The following is a 14,840-nucleotide window of genomic DNA, read 5'->3' as shown; positions in this document are numbered from 1 at the left end:
CCGTTAGGGGGGGGCGAGGCTAGCCCCCCCTACTTAGGCGTCCCTCTCGCCCAGTTCCTCCTCTGCTTCCTGCGCGCCGCTCCTGCCCGGACACGCGTATTCCCACCCTTTCCGCTTACCCTGCATGGCAGAGACAGCGCGTTATTGGAATGTTTTAATGTTTTTCTTTTGCGTTGCAGGCGGAGTTACAGGGCGATCTGGAGGCAGACGGGTACAGTAAGGGTACCACTGCGACAGGCGGTACAGTAAGGGTACCCCTGTCCGGCACAGTAAGGGTGCCCGAGCCAAGGTCCAGGAGCCGAAGGGGGTTCTGGGAAGACCGCGACGGCGCCCCGTTAGTCCTTCGGGCGGTTGGGGGGCCTGACCAACCGGGGGTGTGCCACAACACGCTCTGCCCCTGTCAGAAGGGGCGGGAGTAGGAGACAGATCACGTGACCCAGTGGATGATCTGAAAATAAATATGTGCCGCACTGCCGGGCATCGACCCACCGTGCGTGCTGGCTCACCAGGCGGGCGGAGCAGCGAGGGGCTGCTTGCCCTGGATCGCCCGTAAGATAACCCATTTATCGTCATACTTATGTTGTATGAAATAAACCTGCAGCAGTTCTTCACCCACAATGAAAGTGTCAGTGTAATCCTTGGGTGACGTCTGTGCATGCATGTTGAATGAAGCGGATGACGGTGTGGTCACTATTAGGCAAGTTATGGTTGTTAATATGCAGTAAAGTATAGGATGCACACTATATAACCTGTTATAAAATGCCTTAAGTTGAAGTCCAAGATAAGCCAGAAGTTAGCATGTTGATGACCAATTCCATCATGACAAGTGTGTACCTATTTATGATGTGAATAAACTGCAGCTGTTCTAACACCACAAAAGGTCTTGGTGTACATAATTGATGGGAAAGAGGGAACAGAGGGAGGGCCTGTCAGTTGCTTGCACATCTTGGGGATGTGTGTGAAGAACTACCAGTCGTGGGTGGGAGGCATCCGGACTCTGTCCACTCAGGGTGAGAGGAGGAAAGTCTCAGTCATGAGGTGTGAGGAGACTCTTCGCCCTTGTCCGTCAGATCATGTGGAGGTGAATCTTAGTTGTGCTCCCATGATGATGGGATGAGAGGCTCAGAAATATAACTCTGAGGATATGATACAGAGACACAATTTTAGATCCTCATTACGAGTGATGCAAATTCCCCCAAATCAACAACTCCAGGAGGAATTATGCTACGGGCAATTAAAAGTACCTCTGGGCTCAGAGCTACTTGGTTTCCAAACTTTAGACCCGATAAGTCTGGGTCTGGAGACACAGGGCCTGCCTTTGCTGTTACAGAGGCAGGGCTGGAGGCCGCAGCTGACCCCAGTTCCAGCAGTATTGGGAGAGCAGATAATGCTCTCCTCGGACAAACAGAAGCCCGCCCTGACTGCCCAGGCCCCCACCCCATCTTCTAACACCCTACATTTCTCCCGCAAACACTTCCGCATCCTCAGAGTAGGCGGAAAATGTCGGCTGTTTTCTCCTGGAATGAAGAAAAAATACATGGGAAAGGACTTGGTATTTCTGGGGCCCTGTAGTTATTCCCCATTCTTGGGAGAAAACTCAGTATAGCAGATATTTGGAATAGAGATGCCAGCCAGAAATGGAGATTCTGCCCCCCCCTTCCACCAAGTTTCAGTCAACTCGCAATGAGGCTCTTATGCATGGTGCAATCACGTCTGAAGAGGGTAATTACTTTTTGGATCATGTGAAGAAAATAATCACAGCTAAGGTCTTTTGAAGTCATGTGGATTATTTCATCCAAGATGCACAAAAGTGCAAAAAGCACCATTTCAGCACTGGATCACTGAGAATTGATCAGCAGAATGTTAACACTAGACCCCACATGGTATAATGAGAAAAATATCAGCTCCATTTCCACGAGTTGTGAGGCAATCTCATTCCTCGGCTTATGAGTTGAAGAATCTTAGCTGTGGTACCAAAGTGGGATATGGAGACTCTGTTGTTCATACTTTTTTCCTTAGTGACTCTTCAATGTCGCCCCGGCCCCTCAATTTGCTCCCATCTTCTCCTCCACCTGCACCTCATCTTTCTCCCTGATCTGCACATATTGTCTTACAAATGTTCAACAAATAAATAAAGATACACCTATCAAGTCCAATTTGGGCATTAAGCGGTGGCTTATCTTCACTCGTTCAGTGTAAGAAGAGTTGGTTGATGTAGCCCGCTCCATCCTGGGTTTAAAGAGGTGTGAGATAAAGGTATCTTGTCCCAGCCCTAGCTTACACAGTGTTAAGCCTGGAGAAGAAGGCTTGTCTCAGCCATTTCCCAAGACAGCAAGAGGAGCCTGGCGGAGATGGCAAAGTTCAGTCCATGATCACTATATGTGTGAGGAAGTGATGGCAAATCTAAGTCTATGATCACTATATGTACGAGAAGTCGAAAGCAAATCTTAGTGCATGATACCTCTATGCAAGAGGAGGAGATGGCAAGTCTCAGTCCATGGTCACTAATGTGTATGAGAAGTCGAAAGTGAGTCTCAGTCCATAATAGCACTGCGCAAGAGGAGGAGATGGCAACTCTAAGTCCATGGTCACTATATGTATGAGGAGTCGAAAGCAAGTCTCAGCCAATGATAACTCCATACAAGAGGAGGAGATGGCAAGTCTAAGTCCATGGTCACTATATGTATGAGGAGTTGAAAGCAAGTCTCAGTCCATGATAACTCTATGCACGAGGAGGAGATGGCACATCTAAGTCCTGGATCAAAAACTATTTGAAAAGGAGACAGCACGTTTAAGTCCATGATCACAATGTTTAAGGAGAGCAAAAGGCAAGAACTAGACCTGGATTACAAGGTGCATGAGGAGATGATAGTGAGTCTCTTTCATGGACCTCAGAGTGTGTGAGGAGATGGCAAGCCTCTGTCCAAGATCATAGTGTGCATAAGGAATGCATGGTAATCTCAGCCTTGGATCAGAAAGTGTATGAAGAGGAGACTGCAAGTCTCAGCCCTCGATCACGAGGAAGAGATGGTGAATATCAATCCTGGATGGCAGAGTGCTTGAAGAGGATATGACACGACTAAATCCAGGTTCAGAAAGTGTAAGAAGAGGAGACCTCAAGTCTTAAGTGTGTGAAGAGGACTTGGCAAGTCTCAGGCCTTTGATCAGAAAGTATCTGAAGAGGAGAGTGCAAGTCTCAGCCCTTGTTCACGAGGAAGAGATGGTGAGTATCACTTCTGGGTCGCAGAAGTGTTTGAAGAGGATAAGACATGATAAGTGTAAGAAGAGGAGACCTCAAGTCGAAATTCTGTATCAGAACAGAAAGTGTGTGAAGAGGACCTGGCAAGTCTCAGGCCTTTGATCAGAAAGTGTCTGAAGAGGAGAGTGCAGGTCTCACCCCTGGTTCGTGAGCAGGAGATGGTCTGAGTCCCGGAGCACAGAATGCTTGAAGAGGACATGGCAAGTCGAAGTCCAGGTTCAGAATCTGTATCGTTCAGTGAGTGTGGAGGGATAGCGGAGCGGCACACCCTATGAAAGGGTGTGAGTGAAGATCGCTCAACATGTACCCTGAAAGGGTTGCAGAGAGATGGTTAGCGATAGTGACCCATTCAGAGCGTGTTAGGAGAGGCAACCCCAACCTGTAACCTCGCAGGCAGCGTAGACAATGCAGCGGGTCAATTCTCCAGAGGTGTGCTCAACGATGACCAGTAGATTAATCCTGATGGGGCCCTCTTACAGAATGTGATGAGAGGTACCTGAGTCCCCCATATCTTACTGATACTCATTGGTGTTGGCCAAAATGGGGGGCCCTTGAAGGGTTGGGCGTCCACTGAATGATTGGGGACCCCCTGCACAGGATAGGTTGGAGTGGCTTACATTACGTCACTGGTGAGGACTGAACTCACTCCATCAGAGGCGTTCTATTGCCTTAGCTTAGGTTAGGGAGAGGTTGGCTGAAAAAGCCCTCTTGGGGAGGGTGAGCTGGCCTGGCTGAGTACTCCCTTCGAGTTGTCCGAGTAGCTCCTCTCGCAGTGCGTGACGCAGTCTGTGGCGCTCACTTCACAAGACGGTGTGTGGAGATAAGAGATGACTGAATATATGCCCCAGAGGGAGTCAGGTGAGAGACAGCGTCGGCTCTAGGGACGTGAGGCAACAAACCTGAGCTCAGCTGTCGGGAGCCGTGAGGTCAGATCAGATGTCAGGTTTGTGAAAGTCTGCTGACTCCTCCCAAGTAAAAGTACTTCCAGTGCAGATCTGCATTGAATCCCTCATACCCCCCCCCCCCCAAACAGGACTATCGACATCCTGAAGATAAATGCCTCAACTACGAGATGACAACTTATCTTATCGGTGGCGTCATGATTATATATAACCGATTTCAGCTGAGTCAGTGATTTTTCTGCTAGCGATGGAAGGGATACACACTGACACCGTTTAGACGGTATATAAGAAGCGTATATAGTGAATTATGCATAATTACTGTGCATGCATTCGTTTTCTCGTTTGAGCTGGTCCGTGAGGCTTAAACGCCTCACTGTACATTTCGTCTCACGGTGGCGTGTTCGCAGCAGCTGCCACTTTGACATCCTTACTTCCTCGCCGTGCCACCCCTCCGGAGTTCTGACTGCTTTGCGGGTTAACAGGGTGCTAGGAAGGGGTGAGACTGAGAGGCGAAGAACGAAGTCTTGACGGACTGTCATGGGGAAGCGGTGCGGGGAGGGACCCAGCTTCCCTGCCACGTGTATGGTCCAAACCTCCAGGAACAGGCAAGCAAGAGCGCTGCCAAACTCTGACTGGAGCAGGCAGGGCTCAGGGATTTAAGCAGCAGACAGAGGCGCCAGGGCGGTCTACCCCCGGCCCCGCAGAGCTCTGCTCGTCGCGTGCAGGCAGCGCAGGGGTGCAGCTGAAGCCGTCCAATAGGTGAGTCCGACCCGTTCAGCATCCCGCGACCTACAATTAACCTAATCGCTACCCCATTTTCCATAATCCAAGAGCCTAACCCAAACATCAACCTTAAACCTAAGCACTACTTTTTGCCAAGCTCTGACATACCTCTAGAATTCTGGTTCTGGGACAGCCATGAGGAAGTCAGGCAGGGGGTTTCAAGACACTTGGGAGAAGACAATACAAACCGCATGTTTTCTGGAGATGTGCTGTTGTAGACGCATACATCTCCTGGGCAAAAGGCATGGCTACTGACTATCATGGGCTTGGCCCAGCGCCCACAGGCACTGCATGGTGGGGTGCTTGGTACAATATATGGACACAGACCAAGCTCCCTGCCCAGTGACTGTAGCGATTGGCTACAGACAAGAGAGCAAGCAAGCAGTTCACACGCAATGCTCACGACTTCACCCTTGATGTGTCAGGTGCAATCACAAATGTCCTAAATATCTTAAATCACATTTATCATACATAATGTTGCAGATGAGATCACTTATCACATTACCAAAAGCAATATGGATGAGTCAACTATGAATGTAATACTTTTTAAGTATATATTATTTAATGATATCATGCTTTTGGGTATTGTTACTTGTTGGTGTAAATATTGCGAGATCAGAAGCATTGTATTTGGTGTGCAAGTTGTCGGCTGCATGGCTGTTGAGTGAGTTATAGATTGTGATATTAACTATAACCGGCAAATTTCAGTGGATTTTAGTTTTTCTTTCGTAGCCAATAACTTTACTTTAACTGTGTTTTTTAAGTGAAATTCTGAGATTTAAAAAAAAAACGTGCATTAAGGCGATATTGATATAGCTAATCCTAACATTAATTTAACTGGAGTTTTGTCATTTAATTGTTTTTTTGTTGTTATTTTAGATGATATACCACACCCCACTTCTATAATTTATTTCCTACCTCATTAGGTATAGCCTCTGACCTGAGGATTTCAGAGAATCAGAGCACCTTGGAGCTTTTCGACGATGTAACATATTGAACGGTTCCCTGCATCCAAAGCTCTGTGGATGGCCAACACCCTCTGTGCATTCCTTCCACTGTACACAGCTTCAACTCTCTGTGGGTGGCCAATCCCAGCTGTGGACAAGGCCTTCAGCAGAGGGGTGTTGACCACAGGGCTAGACTTCCAGCCAGAGCTGGTGCTCAAACGTCTGTGTCCGGCCTGGCTCATCTCCAGTGCTCCAAGGGCGACCCCCTTTCTGCTGTGAAAAGCTGAGGTTTAGCCACAAGGCCTGGCCTCCTGCAAGGATTTGCACTAAACCCTCTCCAGGCGTCTAGCCCCTACTGTGCATGGCCTTCTAGCATGCACAGCAGGGTTTGGCTGCAGTCCTTGTCCTCTGGGTCTCCAGCCAGACCATGCGTCTAACCCTCTCTGGACAATCTCCATTCAGCTGCTAGCTGCAGGGGGCTGACTGCAGTGCATGGCCAACCTTACATGGACGACCAACACCCACAGCACAAGGCCTTTGGTCGTGCACAGAAGACATTGGCTACAGTGCCTGGCTGGGTCCTCTGTAAGCAGCCAAACATATGGCCCATGACCTTTGGCCATGAGCAACATAGTGTGTCACATGGCCTTGCCTCCAGCTTGGTCCTGCCTCCAAAACTCCTCAGGCACTCAACCGGGGCCTGCATGGATACCTTCATGGGTAGTCAACATCTGCTGCACAACCAGGGCTGGCAACAGGAGCCCCACATTAGGCCAGAAGTCAACCGCTGACACAGAAGGCCTTCAGTTGTGTGCTGCGGTGGTTTGCCTCATGGCCTAGTCTACATACAGGCCCTTCTATTTTTTCTAAATTATTTAATGGTTCTGAAAATTTACAACTGGACCCACTGTACCAAACATAAGGTTCACAGCCTGATTCCATGAGCCCAGGGCAAGCTCCATGGATCCGTGCTGGAGTTACATTTCCTGAACCAGAGCTGTGAATACAACGACAGGTAAACCTGTAGCCTGTGAAGCTTAACCTAGAGCCTTAGTTTTGCAGTCAGTCTGTAGAATCTGGGCTTTGCTGGGTTCTGTAGCTCCAACCACAGAATCTACAAATCAAGCAGCAAAAATTCCTTAAAAAAATTTGGCCCAAGGGAGACAGAGTGTGTTCAATCTGCCCCTTATATTTCCTTCCTTTTTTAGTTTCAGGATGCGGGGACTCATTGATAGCAGCTTCAGCACTTCTTCCCAATGTTGCGGTCATGCAGTCGAAGCACTCTAGTATGATTGACCTGTTTTCCGATCTGTGGTACCAAAATGACTGATGGGAGAAAAAGCTCCTGGAGATCTGAGTATTTTTTCAATTTTGGAGCCGTAGAGCTCCATGGTCCTACCAATGTGGATCCTCCACAAATTTACAATGCAGATAACACTAAAAGTTATCTTTTTCATGCCCAATCCGAGCATCCATTTAAATGCTAATTCCTCGAAAATTGCTGAAAAGATTTAGACCAAAAATGAAAAAACACAATCCTTGTGTAAAGTTCAACCTTCATGCCAAATTTGGGGCCATTCTGTTCTGCCACTTTTACTGTATGATAGGAACCGAAATTCGTAAGGGAATTAAAATGAGAAATGACACTTTTGGGACCCCTTCTTTTTTCTTGTTCCCCACATTGGTGAAACTGCATGAATATTGCTTTGGAGGAGCCAAAGTGGATGTGTTTCTAAAAAGGTTTTGTGCAGATTTATCTACAGCACCAGTGTTTTTAAGAAAGCAAAAAACGTGATGCCCTCCTGACCACAGTTGGAAATGTCCCAACGCCTTGTGATATTGCTGGACCTCTTAGCTGCCAACGACACAGTCAACCCTAATGCACCCTGGAATCTTGAATAGAATTCACCAGAAATATCCTTCACTGGTTCTCTTCCTACCTTTTCAACTGGCACCAATTTGTGTACATGGACACCTCAAAATACCAAACAATCCCTTTCACCTGTTGAGTTCCCCATAGTTCCAATATATCCCCTGTCATCTTCAACCTCTACATTGAGGTACTTGGTGCTCTGGTCACATATAACAGCATCAAGATTCATCAATATGCAGATGATGCAGAACTTTATTTGAAAGTCCCCTGGGCTTCAGACATCTAATGATCGAAACATTGCCTACACATCACCTACACCTGGATGTTCACCTTTTACTAGAAGCCAACTCAACCAAGATAGAATTCTTGTTATTTGCCAAGAACAACACATCCCAAACCATACAAACCAGGTTCAATGACTTGAACCTTGATGTATTCGAACTCCATATTTCACTCAATTCTGAATCACTTGGATTCACCTTGGACACCAACCTCATCCTGAAGGAACACATTGACAAAAAATTAAACACAGCCTTGTGTCAGCTCAATCTTCTAAAGAAAATGAAACTATTTCCTCTAGAAGGCACTTCAGAACTGCTGTTCTTGAATTCTCGCATCTGGATGGTGGTAACACCCTGCTCCATTGCCGCCCAGATGCCACTCTGACACCCCTTAAGGGCATCCTATATGCCGTAGAACGTCTCATCTAGGGCCTGAAGAAATAAGACCACATCAGCCCCATTCTCATGGAACTCCATTTGCTCCCCTTGCCATCCGACACCATCATGAAAACCACAGGTATTTTTAGGTCTCGTCTGACCCAGCGCATGCGCTGGTCTGGTGAGACTTATTGAGAGGGCTCCAAAAAGTGCTACCAGGCCAGCCTAGAGCTACAGTGCAAGTGCGCGGGCGCGCGCGCAGTGCTTTACCGCGATTACTTTCGCAGCCGCACGGCCGCTTTGATGTTTGATCGCGATCACTTTCGTGGCCGCACAGCCGCTTGGCATAGCCAATAGGTCTCGCTTTTGGGACCTTATAAGTATTTAGTTATGCAACTGTTGCATGACTAAACACTTATAAGGTCCCAAAGGCGAGACCTATTGGCTATGCCAATGCTTGTTTAAAAAGCCACCATGACCAGCATCCCTGCTTATCTTACAGATGAGCTCAGCCTATCTGGTAGTTCTCAGAACATCCGCAGCCAGGGCATCATCAGACTGCAGGCTGAGAAGTGTAGAACGGAAAAAAGAAGGTAGCAGGTCTTCTACCCCCGAAATGTGGAACAATATCCCCACGTGCATCAATACTGCTCAAAACACAGCTCCAATTTAGGAAAGCTTTAAAGATGCATTTCTTTAAAGAAAACAACTTCACAGTGCATTAACATCCCACAAACCAACTTTCCCTCCTATCACTCAATGCCTTTCTGCCTGTCTTTGACTTTGTTCAGCACATTGCTGTCTCTTGGCTAGGTTAGTGATGTATGAAAACAAAATACATACTTACATAATGCCTTTTCCATGAAAACCTAAGCATTAATACTTTGGCGCTGACGATGCAAGCGTAATGATCGCAATACCAAAAGAGTCTCTGGCACTACAAAACCTGGATTCCCTTGATGCTTTCTTTCATCACACACACACTGCAGCCAAGTCACTGAGTTCAGGCTTTAATTAGCCGTGATTACGACAAAGACACCATATATTTTTTGTTACTTATATCCCCACCCTACGTTGCGATACATGCGGAAACAACACAGGAATGTTCCTTCATACAGAGTAGAATCGACACGTATTGTAATATTTCAACCAATAGGAGAAATTCTTCCACAATGCATTAGGTTACTTATATCACTGTGTTATTAATCAATTTAAACTTCTGATATATTTACACACAATATGTATATGTACAATAAAATATTACTTAAAAGGGTACAATAATAGAAAAACAAGCATAGTTCATCATATTACTCAACTTATCGTCCCCAAGTGGGCTTAATTTTGCTTTCCTCTACTTTCATCATTGAAGTGTGACTTTTCTGCTGAGCAGCATATTATCAGACCTGATATGGGGAAGAGGGAGAAAAAGAGTTGCATTATAGACACTATAGAACCCCTGAAGGATGCGCAGGGTGCCTCTCATTACGAAATGCTTAGCGCAGCGGCGCATCTGGTATGGGTGATAAAATGGCTGGCGGCCTCAGAATGCTGAAAGAGGGGTGTTGTTTGGGATGCTTGGGACAATGAAGGTGCTCCATTGGTTAATGTGTAAGTGCCAGGAACAGAAATGTCCACATAAGTTAGCGACAATTTCTAAATATTACTGACAGCACTACTTCCATCTAAGGGGGCACGTGTTCCCATACACCCCAGATATTCTTCTTTGGGAGGTGCCGCGATCAGTACAATTTCAGAATAGGGTCTCCTTCTGGGCTTTATTGGACCACTCAAACAATTGCAGCAGTCCTGGTCACACCACAACCGGCAAGCCTTATCCTGCCCCATCCTTGGCCTGACCACGCCCTCCCTCTCCATTCAGCACCTCAATTCCTTCTTAACGTTCTCAGTTTTCTACCTTCAGGTTCTCTTGTCCTACACGCAGCGATTGCAGTGCCATTTTGCCTCCTGCATTATCTTTCAATTTACACTCCTTCTGCCTACCTAGACCAACAGAGTTGTTTTAAATGAATGCTATATCTCTTGCCCAATTAATTCCTCGTAGCTCACAAGAGCGTTTTTTCCCTGCCATAATGGTTCTAATTCTTGCTCCCTGTAGGAAAGTAGGATCTGCTTTCATGGTCACCCCCAACTTTTTGCTGGTGTCATTCCGTTTTTCTGACTAGTCTGACTGGGATCCTGCTAATCAGGACCTCAGTCTCTGTGCTTCCTCCCTAAATTGGACCATGGTGAGTACTTAGGTACTTCCCAGCCATTACAATACATAGAGTGACCATGCGTCACCTCTAAACTGGCTGTAACAAACCCTGGCATGTTTGGGATCAAACATGTTGGAATCATATTTCAACACTGTAAACGGTATTGGGGGTATGATTCTATGCACTGTGGAGCTCCTCCGGGAAACACACAGTGCTTCCGGTACCAGTCTTCTAGAGTTTGACAGCAAGCTATGGCTGCTGCTGACCACAGAAACAATTCTGCCCACCTGCTGTTGAGCAAAGCTCAAGCAGGGAAAGGCAGGACAATAGGTTTCCTGATACAGGGAGGTGTGACCACCTCCCTGACAAGAGTGGGCCAGGGTGGGGGTGCTTGTCAGCACCACTAGACTGCTTTGAAGTGCACATTTGGTGCCCTCCTTGCATACTCCAGTTGGAACCAGTTCAGGGAGCCATTGGCTCCTGCTCTGGCACAAAACTAGACAAAGGACATGAGAGTATCCTCCCCACTGTCCGGCACCTCCTCTGGGCCCTCCCCTGATTCGTCCCAACCCTTTCCTTAGGGTACTTAAGGGTTTATCTGTAGATGGCTCTTCATATTTTCGTGGGACAAGATTCAGATCTGAAACCACTTCATCTTCAACCATCTTGGCACTTTGGATTACGTTGGACCTTGCTTTGGGAACCAAGACTGCATCTAGAAGGCTCCTACTGCTCCTGGTCTTGTCGTCCTGCCAGTCTTCTGCGTCATCTGTGCCTATGCTCCTTACAGGTTTTTCTCCAGGCCTGTGGGTATCCAAGACACCTGAAGGAATCTTTCTTGGAGTTAAGGATTCACTCCCTTCATCTGCAGGCACCGCAACAAAGCTGACCAGTCTGCTTTTCCTGAGCTCCTACAGACTCCGAAAGGTTCAGGAACACAGGTTGTAGTTCTGCAACTCCCTCAAGGCCTGCACAGTCTTCACAGCAAGTTTGAAGCCAGTATCCCTCATCAGAACCGATGGAGAAGTATACCTGTGCAGCGTGTTGACTTGTTGTTGCCAAGGCTTGTTAAATCTCTTCTCCAGAGATCTCTGGGCTCCAAGAAGCTCCAGCCTCCAGCATCTCTTGCTACCAAAATCTTTGTCCTCACTGCATCCTCTGAACCATGGGCCTGCATCTTTGGTGAGCTGCTCGAGGTCCTCTTGCAACTCCTGTCGTTTTTCCACTCTGCACACAGCCTCAGTTGTGTTCCTGGATACTTACCATGGGTGGTGCCTTGGGTCCCCAGCTCTTCTAAGTCTTCTAGGTCCAGTCTCGACTTCGGACATGGGTCGCATTCCACTTTATTAGTATATGGTTTGGTTTCCCCCGGGAGACCACTGTGTATTTGTGCTACTTACGTGTTCTATTACTGAAGAACTGTGTGTATTGTGATTATATCTCCGGTGAGTGTTTATAATAAATACATATTTTAAATATTATACTGTGTGGTTCTTTTTCACTTAACCTACACTATTTTATTAGTAGTGGTAAAACAAGATGCTTCACACCCCTTCTGGACTAAGCCTGACGGCTGCTCTCCACAGCTACCACTTAGAGAGCTTTCTAAGGTTTTCTAAGACCACTAAAATCACCATAAGGATTGTCTGAATTAGTACAAGGTGCTCCACTTAAGCAAGTGTGCGCCATATGCTAAGCCAGCCTCCTACACTCCCATATTCTCAATCCAGGCATTCATCTTCTTGACCCTGCTTTTAATTTCATATGTGGATATGAGAATTCCCCCACTCGCCCCTAGGTAATCACTTCTGTCTTATTGGTTTTTGATGTCTCGGTCCCACGAATGGTTGGGCCTAGATGCTTAATGCACTAACTCCCTGGTTGGACATGTGAGAAAGTGCCATCTTTCTTGCATGGTATGCCCCCACTTTTTGCTGAATTGCTGAATGTACTTTGACTGAGTGTGCCCTGGGCTCCTGCCAATCAGGTGCTCAGGGCCTATGTTCCTTCCCTAAAAACTGTGCTGAAACCTAAAACCCAAATTGGCAAACCCTGGCCACATGCCAGCCCCTGGTAATTGGTACACTAGGTACCAAAGGCCTTGTGACCAGGGAAGGCCCCTAAGGGCTGCAGCACGTATTGTGCCACCCTTAGAGGCCCTGTACCCTGACACAAACACACTGCCCTTGCAGGCTGAGTGTCTGGGTATAGAACAAAACAGAGAGTTGACATGGCACACATCCCTGTGTGCCATGCCCACAACACAAACTGCCCTGGCATACATCAGCCACCCCTCTAGCTGGGTGCCCTATGCCAGTGGTGTGGGTACAGGAGCATGAGCCCTGTGCCCCTACAGTACCCAGGTCCATTCCTGGGCACTGTAAGTGTAGTGCTGCCATTTAAGAGTATATGGTGCTGGGAGATCGTCAACACGAACTCCACAGCACCGTGATGGCCTCACTGAAGACTGAGAAGTTTGGTATCAAACTTCTCAGCACATTAATCCCGCACTGATGCCAGTGCAGGATTTAATGTACAATGCACGATGGAGGGCATCTTAGAGATGCCCCCTGAACCTAACCTTCAATTTACGTCTTGTCTGAGGGGCTGCCTAGGCTGCCACACAGCAGACATGTTGCTGGACCCCTGGGTAGAGAGCCATCCGCTCTCCTGGGCCTGCAACAATGCACATCCTGGGCGAGGTGCTAGGTCTCCTCCCCAGGATGGGCAGGGGAAGCTTCAAAGGCATGCCGCCTTTGTGAGCTTTTCCAGGCCACTTGCTGTGCTCAGCAACTGGCTTCTACCGGTTCTAAACCCCCACTCTGGTGGGAAGACTGGCCAGAAACCCCAAGGGAGGACAGGGGGTGTGCCAGCCTCTGCCAACCCCACCCCTCAGGTGGAGGAGGTGAGGTGAAGCACATCTCTGGGCTCTCGCCATCTTGAAAATGGGGAGCCCTGCCCAATCAGGACTAGGCCACTGCCCCCCTCCCACAGGAGAGTGACAGGATAGGGGTTGTACCCACCCCAGGGCAGGGACCCAGTGGTCCCTGCCCTTTACCTACCTGTAACGCCCCTAAATGTAGTATTTAGGGGCACCCTGAACCTTCCTTCCTCAGATCCAGATTCCAAAACAGCAAAGAAGACCTGCCGTGAACCTGCTAACAAGAGGAAGACAACAACTGCTTTGGCCCCAGCCCTACCGGCCTGTCGACCCTCGAACCTGCTCCTGCTAAATCCCGGCATCTCCCGTGGCCAGCAACCTCACAAACCCCGGAGGATCTGGCTACCTTGTGACTCTGAGCATCTGGGACTTCTACGAGCAGTGGTACTGCTCAAAGCAAGTAACTGACCCATGGCATTAGCCAGGAACCGCGAATCCTGCACACTCTGCACCCGCCAAGCCTGGCCTGTGCTGGAGTGGACAAAGACCACAAGGACGTCTCCCCGGCGACTGTGACACCGAATCCAGCACCCAAGGAACCACCTCGACGCTCCTGATGACGCCTGCAGCCTCAGAACCAGGGACCACCCCCCCCCCCCAACCGCGATCAACATAGGGTAAGATTTCCCGACACCAAAAGGCACCCCTGCACCCGGCGCCCTGCGGCCCCCTGTGCCCCACTCCTGGGTACCTACCTATCCTCCAACTACCCAACTTACCTCTCGAAGTGGTGGTCGCACCTGAAGAATCTTCGTCCCCGAGCTTGCAGCCTTTGTTCGTTCTTGAGCTTCTCCATTGCAATCCATTGAGCGCCCGACGGCTCAAAAGCACCCTGCACCCAGCCGCCCGAGTGGCCCTCGCAGTGCAACTTCTACTCTAACCTACTTCCCCATTTGCCCTGAGCAAGTGACCAGCAGCCCAGCTCCCACAGCAGCCACCATCTACGGCCCCCCTGCCTCCCATAGGATAACTGGCCTACCTCACTCTGCACCCGGCTGCCCCTGTGCCGCTGAGGGTGTAACCAAAGGAGGTAGGGCCTTCTCAGTACTCATTCCTCAACTCTGGAATGCCCTTCCGCCGAGTCTGAAGGAAGAATTCAACCTTCTTTCCTTCAGAAAAAAACTGAAGACATTCTTGTTTGGCACGGTAACATCTTCGGCCTAACTGGGTATTAGCGGATGGTCGGGAGGGGCATGATGTTTGTGGGGCGCCTGTTTAGCGCTTAGAGACCAGTGGTGATAAGCGCTCTATAAGAGCCAT

This window comes from Triturus cristatus, chromosome 1_2 (assembly GCF_964204655.1).
Source record: "Triturus cristatus chromosome 1_2, aTriCri1.1, whole genome shotgun sequence".
NCBI classification, from domain to species: domain Eukaryota; kingdom Metazoa; phylum Chordata; class Amphibia; order Caudata; family Salamandridae; genus Triturus; species Triturus cristatus.
The sequence above is the reverse complement of the archived record's forward strand: the minus strand, read 5'-3'. Positions refer to the sequence as shown.